We start from the raw sequence: 23735 nt of genomic DNA on the forward strand, positions 1-23735 counted from the left end.
ACTGCTTCTTTCTTGTGATGTCGAGAGCTTTCACAAGAACACAGGATGGCTTTGCAGCAAGGTGTAGCATTATTGCATAGCGGGATGGTTGTGCTGACCCCTGTGCATGGCTTAGTAAAATATATCAAGTCGTGGCTCTGTCTTCGGAATTCAAATAATGTATTTTCCTGATCATAGCCTAACACCACAAGTTCGCATTTTTCATGTTTCAGGCACAAAGCAGCCTGCGTGCTTCAGAAAACTTTGGCGAAATAGATATGAAATGCCGACATAATTTTTGCCCCAACATCCTCGGCCGAAAATCCAGCTAATGATATTGTCACCCGGCTCGTAGTGCACGTCCCTGTGCCGAAGGTTATAGTGTCGAGCATCGACGGATTGCTGGTCCTTAATGTTCAAGCGGGCCAGCTGACGGGCTTGCTCTGCGTTTTCCACGAAGTTGCCTGCTTCAGGGGTTACCTCTTCATCGCCGTACGGGAGCATCGCATCCAACATCATGCGGACCTCCCTGCCATAGACGAGACGGAACGGGGTTAACTGGGTGGTTTCCTGCGTCGCTGTATTATATGCGAAGGTGACGTACGGCAAGATCTCATCCCACGTTTTATGTTAAACGTCAACGTACATCGAGATCATGTCCGCTAATGTTTTGTTGAGCCGTTCCGTTAGACCATTGGTTTTGGGATGGTACGCTGTTGTGGGTCGATGAGCTGCGTGGCTAAGCGTTAAGACGTCACGTAGGAGCCGGGCTTGAAACGCCTTGCCTCGGTCAGTAATGATGATCGATGGGGCGCCGTGTCTAAGCACGATTTCGTGCATAAAGAAGAGGGCAACTTCGGCGGCAGTACCTCGCGCAAGGGCCTTCGTTTCAGCGTAACGGGTCAAGTAGTCGGTGGCGACTACGATCCACTTGTGGCCGGACGACGAAATAGGAAATGGCCCAAAAAGGTCCATGCCGACTTTGTCGAATGGTTTTTGTGGCGGCTCGATGCACTGAAGCAGCCCGGGAGGCTTGAGCGTCGGTTTCTTCCGCCGCTGACATTGCCGGCATGTCCGGACATAACGCTTGACGCTTGACGTGAGCTGGGGCCAGTAATAGTTCTGCCGGATTCGGGACAAGGTGCGGGTAACACCAAGGTGGCCGGAAGTTGGTTCATCATGGCAGGCCAGGAGAACTTCATCCCGTAAATCAGACGGTATGACGAGCAGGTAAGTTTTCGGACTGGAAGTAGAGTTCTTTTTATAAAGCACCCCGCTCCGGAGACAAAACGATGATATCCCACGAGCTAGGTACCGTGGTATCTCAGGGTGCCCACCTTCGAGATGTTCTATAAGCAGACGCAGCTCGGCGTCGGCACGCTGTCTGGAGACGAGCTCAGACGTGCTGACGGCTCCAAGGAAGCTGTCGTCGTCGATGGTGTCTTGTGGAGGAGGTTCGACGGGGGCGTGTGACAGGCTATCAGCGTCGGTGTGGTTCCGGCCGAACTTATAGGTGACGGTGAAATCGAATTCCTGCAGGCGTAATGCCCAACGGGCGAGGCGGCCGCAAGGGTCCTTTAAATTTTTTAGCCAGCACAGCGAATGGTGGTAGGTGACGACACAAAACGGTTTGCCATACAGATATGGGCGGAACTTAGCTGCTGCCCAGACTACGGCTAAGCATTTTTTTTTCGGTGGTAGAGTAGTTCAACTCAGCGCGCGACAGTGCCCGGCTGGCGTAGGCAATTACTTTGTCGACACCGTCTTGCCGCTGGACGAGAACGGCGCCAAGACCGACGTTGCTCGCATCCGTATGTACCGCCGTGTCGGCATCTTCGTCGAAATGTGCTAGGATTGGCGGCGATTGGAGTCGGCGTCGTAATTCGTTGAAGGCAGTCTGCTGTTCGTTGCCCCAGGAAAATGATGTATCATCCCGGGTTAGGAGCGTCAGAGGGCTGGCAAGCTGGGCGAAGTTTCTAATGAAGCGACGATAATTGGAGCACAGGCCCAAGAAACGTCGAACTGCTTTTTTGTGAACGGGGACCGGAAAAGCAGCAACGGCAGCAAGCTTCTCTGGGTAAGCTCGGATTCCATCAGCACTAATGACGTGCCCGAGAAACTTCAATTCGGTGAATCCAAAGTGACGTTTTTGTGGTTTGAGAGAGAGGTTGGCGGAACGAACGGCTTCGAGGACAGTTCTGAGACGGTGCAGATGTTCCGTGAACGTTGCGGAAAAATAATGACCTCGTCAAGATAAATAAGACATGTCTGCCTCATCAGACCTGTGAGGACGGTGTCCATCATTCTTTGGAAAGTGGCAGGAGCGCAGCAGAGCCCGAAGGGGAGGACGCGAAATTCGTAGAGCCCGTCCGGTGTGATGAAGGCGGTTTTCTCACGGTCCCTCTCATCGACTTCTATCTGCCAATAACCGCTCCTGAGGTCTACCGAAGAGAAGTACTTGGCTTGGCGAAGACGGTCGAGGGAGTCATCGATACGGGGCAGCGGATACACGTCTTTCTTTGTCACACTGTTAAGTTTCCTATAGTCGACGCAGAATCGCAGTGTTCCGTCTTTCTTCTTCACCAGGACGACAGGAGACGACCACGGGCTGCTTGACGGTTGGATGACGCCGTCCGTGAGCATCTCTGACCTGTGTTTGTATAGCATCTCGCTCCCGAGGGGACACACGATAGGGCTGCTGATGGATGGGTCGAGCTCCTTCAGGCGTGATGATGCGGTGTTTAACTATCGACGTTTGTCGCACCTTAGACGACGACAAGGAATGGGTGTGGACACCCTTGCGCCGCAAGGGGTTGTGCGAAAACCTTATCAATCGGTATTTTGGGCCGTACAATGTTCTGCGCCGCCTGAACAGCCTCAACTACGAAGTTGTCCCCGATGGAACTGTGGTCGCCGGCCGTCAGCATCAACGGCCTGAAGTCGTCCATGTAGTGCGCCTAAAACCGTACTATTCGCGTGACTAAGCGCTGTGTGCACGCTGTGTGTCGCCCCTTTACCTCCTTATCCCACGTGTGAACTTGACTCTCCTCACCTCTCAATTAGCGCCGGATGTATAATTCACCTCACCCCTATTTTTCGTTTGTTTTTCCCCTTCTTCTCTCCCTGTGCATAACCCATTCCACACCGAGACGGTGTTTGCTTTCGCGGGGAGGAATAATGCCACGTGCCGAACGCGCCGCGCGGCCTCCACGCTTAGTCAAAGACGACGACGAAGTGTTGGTTGGCTCCCGAGGCGCTCTGGCTCTGTGCTTTGGACCCTGGCTGTCTGATTAAAGCGCCTAGCCTTCTGTTCCCCCCGACGTCTACCTGCACGGCTCCTCAGGTCGTGACAATATTGCTACGCTACTAACTACTCTAGTGGCGCCATACAGCGGCTAAACTGCATTTCCTGGCCGTTGGCAAGCCTTGAGCCATCTCGGGGCTAGATGCTTCGTCTTCTTCATCTCTCGTGCGGCCTGCTGCCTTGCGCGTTCCAACGTTTGCGCGTCTAATTAAAGCAAGTAAACCAGCCCTGCTTACGTCAACCGTTTCTCAGTGATATATTTGGTGGAGGTGCGGGGTACCGGCCCATGTACGCTGACCTCGAGGACACCTTTGACGTCAGCTCTCAACGCGTGGCTACAACACCAGTCCACAAGGCGAGCCGCCGCCTGCGAGGCCTACAACCCGAGTTCGGCCAACTGACAGCGCCGGTAAGAGTCATGACATCCACCGCGGCTAGCCAAACAAGTCAGCACTCCGGGAATGCCCCGCCATTTGTCCTTCACGCACCTCGATCGCCGCCACCGTTCCACGGGGACAGGTTCGAGGACGTCGAAGACTGGTCGGCCAGCTTTAACCGAGTGGCGGGTTTCAATGAGTAGGACGGCGAGCGCAAGCGGCGCAACGTCTACTTTGCGCTGCAGGACTCGGCCAAAACGTGTTTTGAGAACCACGAAGCTTCCTTTACCACCTGGGAGGCTTTTCGTCGAGAGCTGTTAGCGACATTTACCAGCAGCGACAGAAAAGAGAAAGCTGAAATCGCCCTGCGCTCGAGATCACAGCAACCGAACGAGGGCGTCGCGATGTTCATCGAGGACATGACCCGACTGTTCAATCGGGCCGACCCTGCTATGCCCGAAGCCCAGAAGGTACGCCACTTAATGCGTGGCGTAAAAGAGCAGCTGTTTGCCGGACTGGTCCGTGACCCGCCACGAACAGTGTCCGACTTCACCAAGGAGGCAATAGGTATCGAGCGCTCTTTACAGGAACGGGGCGCCCTCTACGGACGTCAGGCTACTGTAGCAGCCGCTTCCCAGTCCCAGAACACGCCTACGTCGCTGCCCGCCGAGGACCTTCGGGAGCTTGTGAGAAGCCTTGTGCGCGAGGAACTGGCGAAACTTCGCTTTGAAGCTCCACAGGTCAGCGTCGCTGCCGTTACGGACGTGGTCCGCGAAGACATCCGACTAGTTGTGCAGCCACCCCCAGCTCCACACACGGCGCCCTCCGTTATGACGTACAGCGAGGCGCTACGAAGTCCCGGGCCAGCGATGCGAGCCTTTTCCCCCATCGCTGCTGTGCAATACCTGCAGGAGCCAATCGCAACAGCACCCTCCGTGCCGCAGGAGTTCAGGCCCCCCGTGAGCAAAGCGCACGTTTGGCGTACGCCAAACAATCGGCCGCTCTGTTACCACGGCGGAGAGCCCGGCCACATCCTCCGCCACTGCCCCTACCGCAGGATGGGTTTAAGGGGGTTTTCTCCTGACGCACCTCGACCACGCTACGGTGAAAGACCACGGGATATCGAACAGTACTTGGCTGATAACGTGCAATCTTCGACCTCGCAGCGACGCCAGTTCCGATCGCCATCCCCAAGGCGGTTCTCTTCACCCGGCCGCCCGTCATCCTCTGGCCAGTTCAGAGGTACGTCCCCACGTCGGGAGAACTGAAGACGGCGTCCTCCGGGGGTTGGGCTGCCGCTACTGGACCAAGTCAAGAGCCTCCATCCGACGATTCGCCGCGACGCTCCGACCGACGACGACCTGACCCGACGACCTCGACGACGCGCTGCGACCGACTGGTCTCCGCCGAAATTCCGGTATCCGCCGACAACCACGACGTTACCGCACTCGTGGATACCGGCGCCGATTTTTCGGTAATGAGCAGACGGTTAGCCACGGTCTTGAGGAAGGTTCTGACCCCTTGGTCTGGGCCGCAGATCCGGACAGCTGGTGGCCACGTGGTAACTCCAATCGGTGTCTGCACTTCGCAAATCCAGATCCGCGGTGTAACTTTCCCTGGCTGCTTTGCTGTGTTACCCGAGTGCTCCAAAGACCTCATACTCGGTTTGGATTTCCTTCAAGAGTACGGTGCCGTTATCAACCTCCAGGAGCTAATCGTGTCGTTTTCCACCCAAGGTCCTGTCGACGACGACACCGAGCCACGCAGGGCTAAGTTATGCGTCTGTGACGACCACGTTTTGATCCCATCAAGATCTAGCATGTTTGTTACTGTAGAGTGCGATAACAGCACCAAAATTCGTGGCATCGCTGAAACCAACATGTCGCTGCTCCTTGGTCGGCAAGTATGTGTTGCTCGAGGAATTGTTGAACTGAACAAGGGCCAAACCGAACTCTTGGTGGCCAATTTTGGTTGTGAACCTCAGTGTTTGCCTGGCAGAACAGCTATTGCGTATTTCAAGGAACTCAGCGAATAGGCGGGACAGCACGCTTTGTCCGGAGCCCCGGCATCAGTGGAGGAACCGACCACTCCCATAAACACTGACGTGAACCCAAACCTCCCAACTAACCAGAAACGCTGCTTGGAAAGCGTTATCCAGTCTTTCCGCGATTGCTTTGCCTCGACCTCCAAGGTTAGGCAGACACCGCTCACAAAGCACCGAATTATAGTTGACGCCAACCAACGGCCGTTATGTCAGCCACCCTACCGCATCTCTTCGAAGGAGCGCGATGCCATTCGCCGCCAAGTTCGAGAAATGCTGAAGGACGACGTGATGGAGCCGTCGACGAGCCCGTGGGCGTCGCCTGTTGTTCTAGTGGCAAAGAAAGATGGAACCCTACGGTTCTGCGTTGATTACAGACGTTTAAACAAAGTCACTAAAAAGGATGTTTATCCTATCCCGCGTATTGATGACTCCCTGGACCGGCTGCGCCACGTCAAGTACTTCTCGTCACTAGATTTACGAAGCGGCTATTGGCAAATCGAGGTGGACGAACGCGACCGGGAAAGGGCCGCCTTTATTACACCGGACGGTCTGTACGAATTCCGTGTGCTCCCTTTCGGCCAGTGCTCGGCTCCTGCAACCTTCCAGAGGATGATGGACACCGTTCTTACCGATCTCAAATGGCAGTCCTGTCTCGTGTACTTGGATGACGTTGTCATCTTTTCTGGCACGTTCGAAGAGCACCCGAGACGCCTGCGCGCTGTGTTCGAAGCAATTCGGTCGGCCGGTCTTTCCCTGAAGCCCGAAAAGTGTCACTTCGCTTTCGAAGAGTTGAAGTTTCTGGGCCACATCGTGAGCGCTAAAGGGGTTAGCCCAGACCCCGATAAGACTGCTGCCGTGGCTGCTTTTTCCTGTGCCCACCGATAAGCGCAGTGTGCGCCGCTTTCTGGGTCTCTGCGCCTATTATCGGCGTTTTGTGCAGAACTTCTCCCAGATCGCTGAGCCCCTCACGCGACTCACGAAAGATTCCGAACCATTCTTCTGGGACCTGGAGCAACAGCAAGCCTTTGAAGACCTCCGCACTCGTCTCCAAAGTACGCCCATCCTTGGACACTTCGACGAGTCAGCCTACACTGAACTACACACAGACGCCAGCAACATCGGCCTCGGTGCGGTCCTTGTGCAGAGGCAGGATGGTCTCGAACGCGTAATCGCATACGCGAGCCGCACCTTGTCACGATCTGAGGCGAACTATTCAACCACCGAAAAGAATGCCTGGCCATTGTGTGGGCAGTAACAAAATTTCGCCCGTACCTACATGGCCGCCCTTTCAGGGTCGTTAGCGACCACCACTCGCTGTGTTGGCTGGCGAACCTCAAAGATCCCTCGGGACGGCTTGGATGCTGGAGCCTTCGACTTCAGGAATTCGATGTCACCATCGTCTATAAGTCTGGTAGGAAGCACAGTGATGCCGACTGTTTGTCTCGTGCTCCTATGGAGAACAACCGAGCTGACCCCGACGACGATTATGTTTTTTTTTGGTGCCATCTCCACGTCCATTGTCATTCAACACCAAAGGGACGACAGCGAACTACGGCCCCTCATTGAGTATCTAGAAGGAAGCGCTCAGTCTCCCCCGCGAATCTTTTCGCGCGGGCTCTTGTCTTTCTGTTTGCGTGACGGCGTCCTGTATAAGAAAAACTACAGTACAACAGAAGCTGTCTATCCACTCCTCGTACCTACGGCCTTTCGAGACGATGTCCTGCAGGTGAGCCATGATGACCCATCTTCTGGTCACCTGGGTTTTTGTCAAACTTTGGCACGAATACAGCAAAAATACTACTGGCCAAGGGTTGCTGCAGTTGTGAAACGTTACGTAAGAACTTGCCCCGAGTGCCAGCGTCGCAAGACGCCGCCGACTAAGCCAGCCGGCCTACTCCAGCCTATTGATCCGCCTCAGGTTCCCTTCCACCAAGTTGGCATGGACTTACTCGGCCCATTTCCGGAGTCCTCTCTGGGTAACCGCTACATTGTGGTCGCCACCGACTGCCTCAGCCGATGCTATGAGACTAAAGTTCTTCCCCGTGGTACTGCTGACGAAATTGTGAACTTTTTCATTCAGAACATTGTGCTTCGTCATGGTGCACCAACCATCGTTTTAACTGACAGGGGAACAGCGTTCACCTCGGCCCTTACTCAGGAAGTTGTGCGCCTAAGCGGCACCAGTCACCGCAAAACAACCGCTTACCACCCTCATACGAACGGGCTCACCGAACGGCTCAATAAGACGATCGCCGACATGATTTCTACGTATGTCGACGAGGACCACCGGAACTGGGACGCCATACTCCCTTACGTCACCTTTGCCTATAATACTGTGGTCCAGGAAACGACACGCTTCAATCCATTTCGTTTAGTACATGGTCGCGAATCCACAACCATGCTGGATGCAGTGCTGCTTCCAGCTAGCGCTACGCCCTCTGTTATGGGTGCTGCCCAATTTGTTCGTTACGCTGAGGCCGCCCGCCAACTCGCTCGACAGCGCATCCGGCACCAGCAAGCTCACGACGCTCAGCGATACAATCTCCGCCACCGAAATGTGCGTTACCTGCCTGGCGAACAAGTCTGGGTGTGGAGCCCAATCCGCATGAGGGGACGCTCTGAGAAGCTTCTACGCAGATACTTTGGCCCCTACGAGGTGCTCCGCCAGCTCAGTCAAGTTACCTACGAAGTTCTTCCCCAAGGAACAGTTCGCTCTTCTAGACGGCCAACCTCCGAAGTTGTCCACGTCGCTCGGATGAAGCCGTACCACGCCCGCTAGCCCCTCGCGCGTGTCTACACCACACGCCAGACACGTGCGACTACCCTTGTGGTCCTGCCTGCAATTGCTACCACACCGAGTCGGTGTCTTCAAGAGAGGGGGAGAAATGCTACGCTACTAAATACTCTAGTGGCGCCATACAGCGGCTAAACTGCATTTCCTGGCCGTTGGCAAGCCTTGAGCCATCTCGGGGCTAGATGCCTCGTCTTCTTCATCTCTCGTGCGGCCTGCTGCCTTGCGCGTTCCAACGTCTTGCGCGTCTAATTAAAGCAAGTAAACCAGCCCTGCTTACGTCAACCGTTTCTCAGTGACAATATTTTACTGCTACGTTGCCGGTTAAAGTCACTGGCGCCTTGACTGCATGGCTAAACAAAAGCTCATGTTACCAAGTGCGCAGAGGAGTTAGGTAATATAGAGCCTTCTTAATCCAAGAAAACACATTTTATAATATCGTTAGCCATCACTTTTCTCCACTTTCTCAACTTGCTGAATCAATATAAAATTGGCAAGCACGGACGTCCTATTCCAATGACAAGCATCACAAGTCGAAGCATTCCAGAAGCTTCAACGCCGCCTGAAATTTCCACAAGTCATGGTAATTTTCTATGAAAACGCAGAAATCGAGATACACTGTTGCTAGGAGCTAGGGACACTCGATGTACTTGTTCAAAACAAGAATAAAGCTAAAACGTATTTAATACTATAGTCACTCATTGTCGATTTCTGAGGCAACTATTTGATGGCACAGAAGCAGCGCCTAAAGATAATTTGTACTCAGTAAAATTTCGCGAATTATTTTATGGCAAGCCGTTCAAAGTAGTAAGCGACCAAATCCATTTTTGCTAGCCTCCTCTATTGAAGAACTCCTAGGGTCGACTTTTTAGCTGTATTTTGCGACTGAGAGAGTCCAGCACGGCTACGGTTAAAAAAACGGGATAGAAAAACTCCAATAGTAATTTGACAATCCCCTGTTGAATTGTTGCTCCAGAATAGTTAGAATGATGCTATTTTGGTTCCTATGACCTTTTTTACACAAGCGGAGCTCTCGGATAAAACTCTGCCAAGCTTTTGAAGTCCTTATAAAGTAGCTGTGATTCACTGCCCATCATTCTTCAAACGGCCATCACCTGCATCGTGCCTTCAAAGTAGCGTTCGCTTAAGAAGGAATTTTGATGCATATGAGCTGCATAGCTTTAAATACCTTTTCGCCTCAGCCGCGAAATGTGCCGAATTATGACGATAGTGCAAGTGCTGGGCCCTCACATTCAGCGATCCCCCTCAAAGAATTCATGACTGGTGCTACTAGCCTCGACTAGGTGTCGAAGCCACACACTATGCTGAGGCCTGCCGAAATAGTTGGCGCCAAAAGGCGTCACCAACCAGGCCGGTGAATTTTCTAATCTTGTGCAACAGCCACCTAAGCCTTTCGTGCAGACTTGAATTCAGATACTCGGCTCTTTCGCCATGTCAACTTCAGACAACTTCCGTTCAGAGTGACGACTGATTGTCTGATCAAGGCGAAAAAGCCTCACAGACACCGAGGTTATGCACAGAGAAGCAGCGAAGTACCGACGCCTGACGCTATAACCTTCGGCGGCGCGGAATGAAATAGAGCCGAAGTAACTCAGCATGGGTGTGGACGCTGGCTCAAAAATGTGAGCTGAGAGAAAAACTGTTGCGCCGCTGTTTGAGGCCCCATATCACGCTGCGACGAGTTGGCGAACTTAATACGAAGTGGTTTTGTACGGCTCTACCCGCTCAAAGCCACTCGGCGCACGGTCAGATGCTTTGCAAATTGTGCGGCTCGAACCATATTCTAAGCGCCAGTGAAGTGTGAGTAATCACTCGTTATTTTCTTGTTTTCGTGCTCCAGTTTATCCCATTCATTAATGTGTAAAGGAAATGCTGCTTTTCGTCATAGGTAATACCGCGAAATATTCATTTTTTTCATATTTGAACAGCGGAATGAAACAACGGAACACAACGACGAATGGACACCATTCCGTTGTGCTCCGTTCTTTTATTGCGCTGTTCAAATATGAACCAGTACCAATTCGCCCAGTTCGCAGCCTTAATGAATGTTTTTTTCATGTTTTTTTGGGTACCCCCCCCCCACCCTGGTTAAGCTTTATGGTTAAGCTTAAAGACTGGACCGGAGAGCTCTGGAACTGTCGTGATTACGCGCGACAATCCTTGCGTGTCATATGTTAAAGGTTCATTGCCCTTGAAATTAAGTGCGTTTAAGAATTCATGACACTCTATTCCATACAACCGCTTTGTGGACTCCAGAAGAGCAGAAGCGGTGGCTAGATATAATACAGCTATCTCCCGCTTTTTCCCGCAAGAGCAGAACTGAAGCCTTCAAGGAGACTACGAAAAGCTTACACTATGTCTGCCCAAATCGTCAACTATGCGAAATATGGATAAAAAGAACGCTAGCGCGCACACTGCGTGGTGCCACAGATGCTTCACTGTGTTACCTACGTGCAGGTTATGATGTCACTACGATATACGAACCGCTGAGCTGAGTTCACCGTAAAGCTGAGTTCCTTGGCGAACTCTACCGCTTGCACACGCGGCGATGTAAAATCAATTCATCCTTGCGTTTAAATATAATACGTCGGTATGACGTATCATTCGTAAACAAAGCGCTGGCTCATTAGCTATCTAAACCACGTCCCAGCATCCATCACCATCGTCGCTATACAATCGGGGTGGTGAACCAGCTCATTACCACCCTAGCTTACTTGCTCACACCCCTTCTCATCCTCTTGCTTGACTCCATCCGTTTGTAACCCATAAAACAGAGCGTAAGCGTGCAAAATCTGGCCCGGAGTTCAACGAACCCAAGACTTTGAGTACCAATAGGCCGGCTGGCTCGTTGAAATGCAATGGTCATAACCGGACTGCAAAAGGCGCTGCTTAACAGGTGCACAATTCAAATTTGGACAGTCTTTCGTTCTTGTTTCTATGCTATTCTATGGTATCCATCCTATTTTCTGAATGCGTAATTTGCCGGCACCTTTACTGTACCGTCAGCGGGAACGTAGTACCACCATCCCTAAATTTAGCAGGTATTGTTTCAAAGTGACACTGTGAAGAGGTCACTGTGATGATGCTCGCGGAATGCCTCATATAAGTAGCTTTCGCGAAACTGTACATCATTAGGGCATCACATGCAAAGAAGACATAACTGTACTCCTTTAATGAAACTGTTGCGATTTAAGCGAAGGCAAGCGTAGCGAAAGGCGGCAGGGGATCGCTGAATGTCATGATATTAGGAAATTTATGGGCATTGGGTGGCCACAGCTGCCAGAGGATATGGTTAACTGAAGAATAGTGAAAGAGTTGCTTTCCTCTTATTTGACGTAGTTAGCCTGGTCAGGATTGCCATTCGACACCTAAAAGTGTCCCCGTGTTGTCTTGCTGGTTGTGTCACTGCTGTGCTCGAGTCGAGTTCGAAATTTCCCTTCTGTCGCGTGCTCAGTTAGGTCAGAAAGCAATTTTTCGTTAATAATAATAATAATTGGTTTTTAGGGAAAGGAAATGGCGCAGTGTCTGTCTCATATATCGTTGGACACCTGAACCGCGCCGTAATGGAAGGGATAAAGGAGGGAGTGAAAGAAGAAAGGAAGAAGAGGTGCCGTAGTGGAGTGCTCCGCAATAATTTCGACCACCTGAGGATCTTTAACGTGCACTGACATTGCACAGCACACGGGCGCCTTAGCGTTTTTCCTCCATAAAAACGCAGCCGCCGCGGTCGGGTTTGTTTGAGACAGTTTTTTCCATGGCCAACCCAGCATCTAAGATCATTACTGGTATATTTGTTACTGCGCTTGAAGCAATCTTCCAAAGTATTCCGCCCAATCATTGTATTTTACGCGCGCACGGCCACTGGCACGAGGCTCTGTCAACAACCAAAGGTTCACGCATTAAGATATAAATGTTTTGCCATGTTAGCGGATTACCATTGTCATCAGGAAACACACAAATCACTAGCTTATCTCGCCATAAAGCTACGGGACTAGTGCAACATTTCCTTAAATACATATTTGAACTGTTCTTCATGCCTGTCGGCAATAGACTATAATTTTTGCACGCGCACGATCTCTACTTATAAAATTAAGCAATATATCGCCGTGTTAAAATATAGGCACAATCTAATGCAAGGTAATATGGGCGGGTATTTCTATTTCAGATCCAATCGTGCACGTTTTGTTCCAAGACGCATAGTTCCAGGTTGCTCGTTTCATTGAAAATCTGGAGCCTAAATGACCGGATTCAGATCGAAGGTGAAAAGCATGAGAGAAAATTATTTAGCAGATCACGCTTTTTACACCACCGCGGTACTTTCCCTCTACTAAATGCGGCGAGGTACCTTCTCAGTACTTTCCTTAGGTGAAAAGCCAGCGAATTGCTGTCACGTTTCCCACAACTCAAGTTGAATACACTAGGATATGCCTGGAACATCGCACATCTACATCTCAATTAACGCCTACCAACTTCCTGTGATTTTCAACGCACCTCATCCAAGCTGCTCATCTCAGGCGCTGCGTTTCGCCGGGAAGTCGGGAACCGGGTTGCTCAAAACTGGATCATTTATCAAGTATTTCTCAGCATTTGAAGACCGTGCGCTAGCTTTTCTAGAATTAATGAATGTCAGGCCGAGCATGATGAGTAGGAGGAGGCATTATTTACTACGCTGGGCAATAAAGAGCGCTTCCTCTTTTTAATAAACCATGTAGCGGCAGATGCCGCCAACAAATTCAGTTCGACATTTCATTTTCTGATCTTCCCTTACTGCTGAAAACATGAGTTTGAATTGCAAATTGTCAGATATTTTCAAAATCACAGCGCAAGAAAGATAAAGCCCGGAAAACAAACGGGACAGCGCAGTATTGTCTCCTTTGTTGTCGTTATTTTAGGGCGGGGGGAGGGGAGGGGTGAGTATGTTTCCAATAAACTGAAACCAAATAGACCAAACCAAGCTCTTCTCGGATATTTCTGTTTTTCGTAACAAAACACTTAGGGAGACACTTTAGCTTCGCAGTCAGGGTGTGAAGCAACATAGTTAGTGGTTCTTGGTTTTTAAGTTATTGCTTCATTCCAATTGCGCGCACTGATTAGCATGACGCAGTAGGCATCCTGCTGCATGACGTAAAGGTAGCGTGCCTGCCACACTATGCTGAGGTCATGGATTCGGTATCGGACTAATTATGTCAATTTTCTTTTCAACATGATTGATTTCCTGTACAACCTTAGATGTCCTAATGAAATTTGAGTGCTGCTCTGACCTCGACATCAAAATTTAGGTTTTTTATTCATTTTTATTCCACAGCTCAGCGTAGGACGTCTGGGCGTTTTGGATCAATAGAGGTTTTCTGGACATCTCAAAAACCTACGCAAAAGCCAACAACTAGGTGGTTTTTCGATGGACGGCAGCTTAATGCTGCGGCGTAAAAAGTGCCGTACTTTATTTGAATCTTGGCGTCACGAAGATATACAAGGGCGGCAGGGTGCCATGTGCGGCCTTTCATTGCGAGTTTATCGCAGTTCTGCACGTGAGAGGAAACGCGCTTGCTTTAGCGCTCCTTTCTAGTAACAGCGGAGAAAGCTGGTAAACAAGTAGCGTTAGTGCAGTTCTTGTGCTCGTTCACTGTGACGCTAGGGATGGGCTGGCCCCGCCCCAGGCCGGAGTTTTCGCTCACTTTATGATAACAGAAAAATCGGAGCAGAACTGTAATGTAAAAAATGTCGGAGACGACTTGCTGGGGTTCTGATGCTAGTCCGAAGCGGAATGAAGTCGTAACCGGCGAAGGCAATTGGTCCAAGCCCTGTTGTCATTTTGGACGACCGCCCTCCGAGATAAATGACGTCAGGTGGCATTTTGACTAGTGCCATTTTTTTAAATTTTGGAGGCGAGGTGCAAATCCTATTCAGGTATTGCGTCGGGCACCTCCCAAAGAAGAACTTGTGTTCACCTAGTTGGGCATACCTAAAAATAGAGAAGTAGTAGAGGTGGCTCAGTAGTTATAGCGGTCGGCTGCTCACCCGAGAGTACCAGATTCGATTCTGGCCGCACTGGTTGCATTTCGATGGAGGCGAAATGCTAGAGGCCGAAGTACTGTGCGATATTAGTGCACGTTAAAGAACCAGAGTTTCTTGAAGTTATACTGAGCCCGCTACTACGTTCATCATAGCCTTAGTCGCTTTGGTACCTTAAAGGGGCCAAGAAACACATTTTCAGTGCATTGTTTTGCCTGCCGGTAGGATAGAATGAGTTATAATGATGCTATTAGCATCGGTCGTGCCGCATATGCTGTGGTTTTTAGTATTTTAATTAGCTCGCAAAAACAAGTTCGTGGCCCTGACGGTGTCACCATACAGTGGTGATTTCTAGCAGCGGATATGACATCACTTAGTGGGAGCTTCATATTTGGACAAAGAGTAAATATATACTGCAAATTGTGTTAATAACCAGAGATACGTTTTGTCAAGTTTTGTGTTTTATATTAAATTAACAAAACCAACTTGTAGCACTCTAACTAACCAAGCACTGCAAAGCAAGTGAAACAAAAATACACCACCGGAGGCTCTGGCTACTTTTTCCATCGAAGGACTTTGCGCCTCTCTGTAGACATCCTACGACCTAGCACTCAACACTTATGGCTACTCTCCATATATCTGTGAGCGGCTTTGCGGAATCGATCCGATCGAGCCATTGCACTCTATAAGCGTTCGTTTAGGCCCCAAGGAAGGATGCGTTCGTTTCACATTTAGCAAGCAGTGCGCATCATCAGCTTATGAAGGATCACCGAGCGGCGGCGCCAGATGACGCCACGTTCCCGTCAACAGCGCGCGCTCCTTGCTCGCCGTGACCACCCAGCACGCTAGAAGCGACGGACGATAGTTGGCGGCAAGCAGTAGCGGTACGCGCTATGCTAAATGTGCCTGATATATTGCGCAGGCTGTCACACCGTCGCAATATTTCGCGCTCGAGTTCGGATCCATGAGTAAGGAAACGTCGCTGATCAGTGTTTCCTTCTGCGCCGACGAGGTGACGATGAACCATCGCAGGGTCCGCTGAGCGTTCACATGGTTGTTGTAACCATGCAAACGGCGCTGCCAGCCTTGGCATGAACGAGCTACAGAGAACAGGCAACCATGGAGTGCAAGCTTCTGCCCCGTGCTAAGATAGGCTATTTATTTTGATTAGTCGCACTAGGTGTCGTCGTTGGGAGAGTTATATGGGAATGAGAAGCTGCGCGAAAATCGAGTTGAGAGCAGCATTTTGTTTGCTTGTATTTTGAAATTTCTTCATTGAATAACTACCGTTTCTATGCATTGACTCTCGCAATTATTTTTGAGACAGCATCTGTGCGACATAAAGAATCAATCTGAAGTGTAACCGGCATCCGTTCAAGCGGTGTTTCGCAGCCCCTTTAAACCCCATAAATCAGCTAAAAATGGAGTAGCCGCAGGGGGGTTCACGGCATCAAGGAAAATATTTTCAAATATTTCCTGTACACAAAGCTATCTGATATCAGTCTTTCGGCGTCTCCACAGACTTATAAATCCGAAAACACCAGAAGGCTATAAAAACATGTAGAGTTCTAACCGAGTTAAACCGTGTAAATGTGCTAAAGCATGTGTTTAGCCTAGTCGGCTGACGATTATGCTTTGCTGGGTCATTGGCACGTCTGGGAACAATATTGAATTCAAGTTAAGGTCTGGCTGAGACTAAGCTGACCTGATCTGTTAACGCCGCGGACGAAAGTAGATGATAACGAAGATGTGAAATGCCCAGCGCGAGAGTGTGTTGCAGTTTAACAAGATGCGTGGTTGGCTGCGGCGATAGCATAGTGCCCTCGTGCAGTGCCCAGCGGACCAGATATATTCTCTGTGCCGCGGCTTTGAATCCCAGTGACGTCAATATTTTTTTTTCATGGTTTAAGCGATGAATCGGCCTTTGTAGCTTTTTTGGTGAAGTAGAACATTCTCTCTAAAAATACGAATCTTTTCTGTGGTTATGAGTGACTCTGCGTACTATGATGTTCCAGAATAATTTATTTCATATGGAGTTGTCGAATGTGCGCTATACAGCAGAGCACACTGGCGTTCTAGCATGGCACCTCCACTGAAATAAGGCATGAGAGCTCGGGTTTGAAGTGGCAATCATCAGTTCAGCAATCAAAAGTCAAAACGAATATGTAATTGATCTGCCAAAATCTGATCTTCTTGAGACTAAATTTTCCTGGGTAGATTACGTTCTTTCATTTGACCAATTTAATCTTCTTTGACTGGCATCTTCCGCTGGTGCACACGAGAAATTTGAGCGCAATTTTACACTCAGATGGGGTGTTGACTGAATGCATTAGACGGCCACAGCTGCTCCCATGCTTTTGAGCATCCTTCGAAGCATACGTGCTCAGCTCACGACATTACAACCGAAGAGTACACGCTGGCGTTATCGTCAAGCATGTATACCTGCACACTCGTGAACATGGCCAGCAGTTCGTTCTAGAGTCTGCGTATCGTAAACTTGGCGTAATTTCTTTCCCCACCTACAGAGCTTGCAACTGGACACATCAAAGCGGGATGCAGCGGTGAGACATTATCGAAGTAGGGGGAAGGTAGAGGCGGCCTGCACTTCACCTTGCCGCCATAAACACTGATCTGTTCACTTGAGCTTTTCGGTTTCCAGCCGTGTTTCCAATCTTTGAGGGCGGCGCTTTGATTGCTTGGGTTGCAATGCTGTTATATAAGTGACGTCATGGCAGCTCAATTCTCGCAAGTGCTTTAAATGTGGTAGTATTGCGGGAATTTCATCTTCTTTTATCTCAGCAACCCAGCCCCCTTTCCGCGCAGAAAAAAATGTCGGCAGTGTTCCCGACGAATTGTCTATCCGTCTTGAGTAGTGTGATATTTGCCTTGTATTTGACATTTGCCTTGTGTGTGATATGTGCCTTTAAACACACAGTGGCTCAGGCCTTGTTTCGTATATCAGTCTTGCCAAAAAAAACATTATGTGCTCATGCATGGACATATGTTATAGGCTTTCAAGCAAATGGAATTACCTAATATACGCGTATAGGGTGTTTCACCTAATACTTTACAGAAGTTTTAAAAATAGGCTTTTTGAGCAAGAAGACCACTTTTTTCGGTGTAGTATTATCAGGGGTGTGGTACATCAGATTACAGCTACAACTTGCGAAATAGCAGGACGCTTAACAAAGATTGAAAAGTTGACTTTTTAACCATTACTGTTAGGCTCTTTAATTATTGAGAGGCATGTAGACCACCGTAAGTAATATCTAAAGCAGTTTTAAGAATTTCGAAACGCGGATTCTCTCGGCGCTGTGCCCACAAATTTTGCTGCATCGCGTCGAAATGCATGCGCTTTCCAGAATCAGTGCACAAAACTCGTTGAAATAGCCAAAATTTGTTGGGCCCCGGCGCCAAGGCTAACCGAATTTTCAAGATACTAAACACTGATATAAATATTGCTTACCGTGGACTACACGCCTCTCAGTAGCTGAGGAGCCTAATAGTAATAAGTAAAAAGTTAACTATTCTATATAAGTTAACCAGCCTGCTAGTTTGCATGCCTTAGCTGTGTTCAGATGTACAGTCTTGACCAGAATTCTTAACGAAATGAATGTTCATAGAATGCTCCGTGTAGCGGATCATTCAAAATCCAAGCCAAGCAGGAACCTTCACTAGCGCAAGAAAAACCTTCTGATAGCATTTCCAGGTCATTCGTTCTTTATTAGTGACGTAATGGCTATGTTATGCGGCTGAAGCGGAAATCCTTTGGCTGAAGTCTTTTCTTATCCGCCACGGTGGCTCAGTGGTTAGGGCGCTCGACTACTGATCCGGAGTTCCCGGGTTCGAACCCGACCCCGGCGGCTGCGTTTTTATGGAGGAAAAACGCTAAGGCGCCCGTGTGCTGTGCGATGTCAGTGCACGTTAAAGATCCCCAGGTGGTCGAAATTATTCCGGAGTCCTCCACTACGGCACCTATTCCTTTCTTCTTTCAGTCCCTCCTTTATTCCTTCCCTTACGGCGCGGTTCAGGTGTCCAACGATATATGAGACAGATACTGCGCCATTTCATTTCCCCAAAAAACCAATTATTATTATTATTAAGTCTTTTCACCAAGATTGTACGTACCACACCGCTCACAATGCTGTGCCGAAAACAGCATTCTTCTAACTCGAAAGCCCTCAAAAGCCAAATTGCATTAGCAATTGCACTTTGCTTGGGTAGTTTAGTACTTGGCGTCTTGAGCATTTGAGCGCAACGGATGTTCTCTGCCTTTGTAAGACTCCTGCGAAAGTGTTCATTTGAATCGCATTGGCGATAAAGGTTTGTATACCCCTAGGTTTTATCACAAGTGCGATTATTATATATTATTTTATTTCCTTGAGCCCTGGCGCTTTCGCATCGAGATTCGCATATGATTTTAAAGCAGATGAGTTCTTCATACTTCGTTTTATTACCCTTACAAGCATATGCAAACCTTAGTGCGAAAGAGCTGAAATACACGTTGCGACAATTTTGTATTTTAGAGCGAAATATCTACCTCGATCATTACCAAACCCGCAAAAGGCAATTCGTCGCTGAACCGTCCACTTTGACCTCGACGTTGCATACAGAAATATTGCAGCGACTGGGATTCAAACTCGCGGCGCCGAGAACACATCACCTTCGCTGGCCGCTGCACGAGAGTACTATGCTGTCGCAGCAGCCGATCGCTCCACTTGTTGTTGTTGCCCTCAAGAGGATACTGCTGCAACACTCTCTCGCGCTGTTCATTTGACACTGTCGTATCATCAACTTCCATCTGCGGCTCGAAGAGATCAGGCCAGCATAACCTCAATCAGATCTTAACATCACTCCAATATTGTTGCCAGATGTGCGGACGACTCAGCACAGCAAAAACATGCCAATCAGGCAAACCGCATTCTTCCACACGTCAACTCGGTTTAACTCCGTTAAAACCCTATACCATTTTTTTATCTCAGGAATACTTACCTTTAAAGTTAAGGAAAGAGTCGTCGTCATTGCGTTCGTAGAGAATATGGGGAACATTGCCGTTGGCGGTCCTTTCTTGCCCGTGCAGCGGTTTTATTCTCAGCTTTAGGCCGAGAAAGCCTTCCTGTTTCGTAGAGAGAAACGCAGTATTTTCTTTAAGATTTACTTCGGCGCAGATTGGTGCCAATGTATTGCCAATTCCGCTTTCCTTAGTTACCCTATTATGGCGTTCTAAAAGCCACTATCTTCATCTTGTATTTCCTGAGATTTACTGGCCTTTCATGAACAAGATCTACATAAATATCAACGCGAATGAAAGCGTTGCATAAACCGACACGAAGTCAGGTGGCCAAATAAGATAATGAAGTTTTCAGTGATAACCTGCCCTCAGCTAGCACAAGACAGAGTTAATTTGAGGACTATGAGAGAGGCGCCCTTACTGAAATGTTCTATATGAGCCACTCGTATGAAATTATTTAAATACGGAGTACATGACTTAAGAAAAATTATATGGAAATCTATATAATGTCTGTATGGGGTCCGTATGCTTTCAACGTAACTTCTATACAATTTCCATACAATGTACGCGACGTCAATTGGATTCCGCAAATTTCTATAGAGGCTTCCATGTAGCCCATACCCACTCCATATGCTCCATACTGACTCTATAAAATTTATTAAGGAAACGTGTGCACTTATGAAACTCGTCATATCGAAATTTTCAGTAGCCTTAGTGCTGCAGTTGGTGTAGTTAGACTGGTGGTCATGATATACACGTTTTTAGATATTTCATTTCATTTCATTTCATTTATTGATCCCTTAAAGGCCCGAAGGCATTACATAAGGGGGGGCATATTGGTTTCCAACGGCGATGATGGGAACATGCATAACAATAAAAAGAACAAACATACAAACAAACATAAAAGGGGTTGTAGTCATATCAGGGTTTTCCAGCAAGTGATACATCATTTAACAAAGATATGTCAAGCAATACTCGCAGAAGTGATCAAGATTTATGTGAGGTGAATTTTTATTTTCTCGCGGAATGTTTTGTGATCAGTGCATGCAGCGATGTCGTTAGGCAGTGAATTCCATAGTGCTATTGCGTTGGGGAAAAATGAGTTGTTGTAAGCTGACGTGTGGCCACTGATGCGTGCTATCGGGTTACCGTGACTAAGCCGGGAGGACGTTCGTAGTGGGGCGGTTAATAGAGCGTGCCGTGATCTTGTGTTATGATAAAATGTATGAAGTAAGCATAGGCGGGAAACGACGCGGCGTGATTCCAGTGTTGAGAGACGGAGGGACTGCTTGAGGGCGGTGACACTGGCTTCTCTTGAGTAACATGAAGTGATGAACCGAGCTGCACGATTTTGAATTGATTCCAATTCGATGGTGAGATACGATTGCCATAGGTGCCAGATGGATGATGCATACTCTAATTTTGGTCGCACAAATAGAGGTCTTCCTCAAGTGTTTCGCCGTCCAACTGAAATGGAGAAATGTTTACGTCTGGAGAAGTGGATATGTGAATGTATCATCGCAAAGTTAGCTCCTGTTCAAGAAGTATTTTTGGAGTTGCACACAGGTTTCTTATTTTCTATCAGCAAGCTTTCTTCAGTGAAGAACAGAATAATTTGCTCAATTCTCTGATTTGCACACCATGCAATAAAATGCAGCTTCGCATTGGGCGTGGATGGAAAAATGCTTTTCTGTCCAGTTATCAAGAGGTTCACTGGCTGCAGTCGGTACGCTTCGGCTTTTCCTTAGTAGGTGGATATCAGATAATTAAACCACTTAGGATTTACGAGCAGATCATTAAAATATATTCCTCCCTGAGCGTGCTTTCTAACACGAAGGTTATACCCAGTGATCGCTAGAAGCAGGTAATTTTCATAACCGAGAACTTGTGTTGAAGTCGCTTTCGTCACTGGTATAATGTACCCGGTCACAACCAACAGGGTCTCTCTGATTAGTGTGAAAGTTTCTTTATCTATTGAACTGCGACCGAATTCTCAATGCGGAACCGAAGACGGCCTGCACAGGAAAAATAAATTCCAGCGGTGTCCATCAAAGAAGTCGCCACTGACTCGGAGCGTAGATCAAACACCACCCTAAATATACATGCTTGACCAATTGATGATATCCTTCCTGAATTCTGAACATCATGCTTGTAGGTCATTGTGAATCCTCACTTTCGCGATCTCCTGACGTCACTCTTCTAGCTTTTATCTTTCTTTTCCACTAGCAGAAGCCGCTATGCTGCCGACGCCATCCGTTCCTAAGCCATTACGAGCCACTACGAGCTCCTACTGGCGCACTGAAATGCGACAAAAATTTAGGAATGGAACGGTTTCTTAAAAAAAAGTGCCCTCTTCTTAGATGTGTCAGCAGGACTCATCTGTTCGGTCTAAAAGACCGTAGAGTACTTACGTACTGAATCTCAGCATCCTTACATTTTTCGCGCGTTTTTTTTTTCCACAGCAGTTAACTTTAAAGGTCTCATTAGAGTGTGCTTCCGTTTAGAGCGACTTTCATCCGCGTTATCTCAAGCATAGACTCCTCAAGTTTGTATCAGAGCCGTACATGGCACAAACACTACGAAGTTTCATTGTGCATTCGAGAAATAAAAGCAATTTTCCAGTACTGAACACAATGCGTGCAATATTCATACAACAAAATTTAGTTTACTGATGAATAAAGAAGTTTTATGGAACAAAACAGCCGTACCTGTATTCCTGCCAATAGCAGCGCATAATAAACTATATACAACGCTGTCAGCACAGTGTGTCAGGGCTCGGACATCGAAATTATTCAGTGGTTACTGGGAGCCAGGACCTGTCTTTTGATAGATGCACCGTTTCTGTTCTGGGTGGCTGGTTTTAGAATGCCCATGTGCAGAATACCTTATACTCAAAGCGGATGAGCCACACTATACAGAAGCTAAAACAGCCCTGTGGTTAAGCATGGCTGCAATTTTTCGGAGCATCGTAGAAAAGTGACGCCCCTTTTAAGAGGATGCTACAATTGCCGCCGTTGCGAGAAGGAAAGATTTCTGTACTCCCCCTAGTTTTTGTCATAATTTGTTAATTATTCTTTCTGCACGTAAATTCTCCCATAATACATTAAGAAAACTTATTTCACTTAAGGTGCTAGCTTGAAACATTACCTTGTTTGATTTACACAACGCACTACAAGACACATCTAGTTTGTTTATTTAATAGGCACCCTCAATGTTCAAAGATAGATTTTCACTATATGAACGTGTTCTTTTCGAAAGAAACTGGACAAAACCATTGCTCCAAGAAAATATTTGGCACACTTACGTAGGTGTGTTGCATGACATCTCCTTGGTATGTACGAAGCAAAAGCTCCTTATCTACAACGGAGCTTTTTTACAAGTTCAGCGTCAGATCCTTTGTTATTTGAATGATTTTCAGTTCATTACTGCTGCTACGACTCTCAAGAATTCTCGGATGAAGGATGCTTTTCTGGCCAGGTAATGAAGGAAACAAACGGTCAGTGCACCATGACTGTCAAATAACTAAAAAGAAATAAATCTTTAATTGGTAGGCAGGCAGGCAGCGGTAATGACAAACTACAGCACACTAAGTTACGTGCAACCTCCCTACATGAGAGAATATGGCTGAAGGTAGAAAAACGTAGAGGGTTAATAATCGGGGACAGCCAGATCTCGCCAAAATAACGTTAAAACGTGAAGGCGTAAAATTAAATGTATTGTCGGGACTTAAATTTAAATTAAATTTTATTTCACACATTTTAACATTATCGATAATGCACAATCAGCTGGCAAGGTAATCTTAAACAACAGGTTGATGTGGTGCTTCTAACCTTCTAAAAAACGTTGAAGCAGGGCGAAGAGACAAATTCAAAGAAAATATATACAAAAATTTTCAAAGGAAAGGAATTGCAAATAATGCAAGTATTGGCTGTCACGAATTCTAAAGAGCTGCAGGAACATGATAAAAATAATTCACAATTCACCGCAGATCATTGTTTCACAGACTGTCTCTGAAGAAAAACTTTCGGCGAAGCCTGCTTCGATATGAAAGTTCGCCTAAAATTCTTATTACTCTAAGAGAACGTAGAGAACTGCAAGCTCATACTGCACTTGCACAACCGATGTGCAACACAACTCAGTTTATTAATCTTAATAAAGTGGTCTTGTATTTGAAAACGACGCTTACGTTTGATGCA

General features: G+C 48.0%; 1 pseudogene across 1 annotated transcript in view; it reads right to left on the reverse strand.

The window, feature by feature from the left end:
- The window catches only part of LOC144103489 (venom metalloproteinase BumaMPs1-like), a 99201-nt pseudogene that overhangs the window by 54393 nt on the left and 21073 nt on the right, over nucleotides 1-23735 (reverse strand). Inside the window, exons 2-5 of the transcript XR_013308300.1 lie at nucleotides 22844-23050; nucleotides 20972-21006; nucleotides 20161-20185; nucleotides 19521-19644 (exon numbers count right to left, since the gene is read on the reverse strand). The product of XR_013308300.1 is annotated as a venom metalloproteinase BumaMPs1-like (transcript). The remainder of the gene's footprint in view (nucleotides 1-19520; nucleotides 19645-20160; nucleotides 20186-20971; nucleotides 21007-22843; nucleotides 23051-23735) is intronic.

The sequence above is a fragment of the Amblyomma americanum genome, chromosome 9, assembly GCF_052857255.1.
Source record: "Amblyomma americanum isolate KBUSLIRL-KWMA chromosome 9, ASM5285725v1, whole genome shotgun sequence".
Lineage (NCBI taxonomy): Eukaryota > Metazoa > Arthropoda > Arachnida > Ixodida > Ixodidae > Amblyomma > Amblyomma americanum.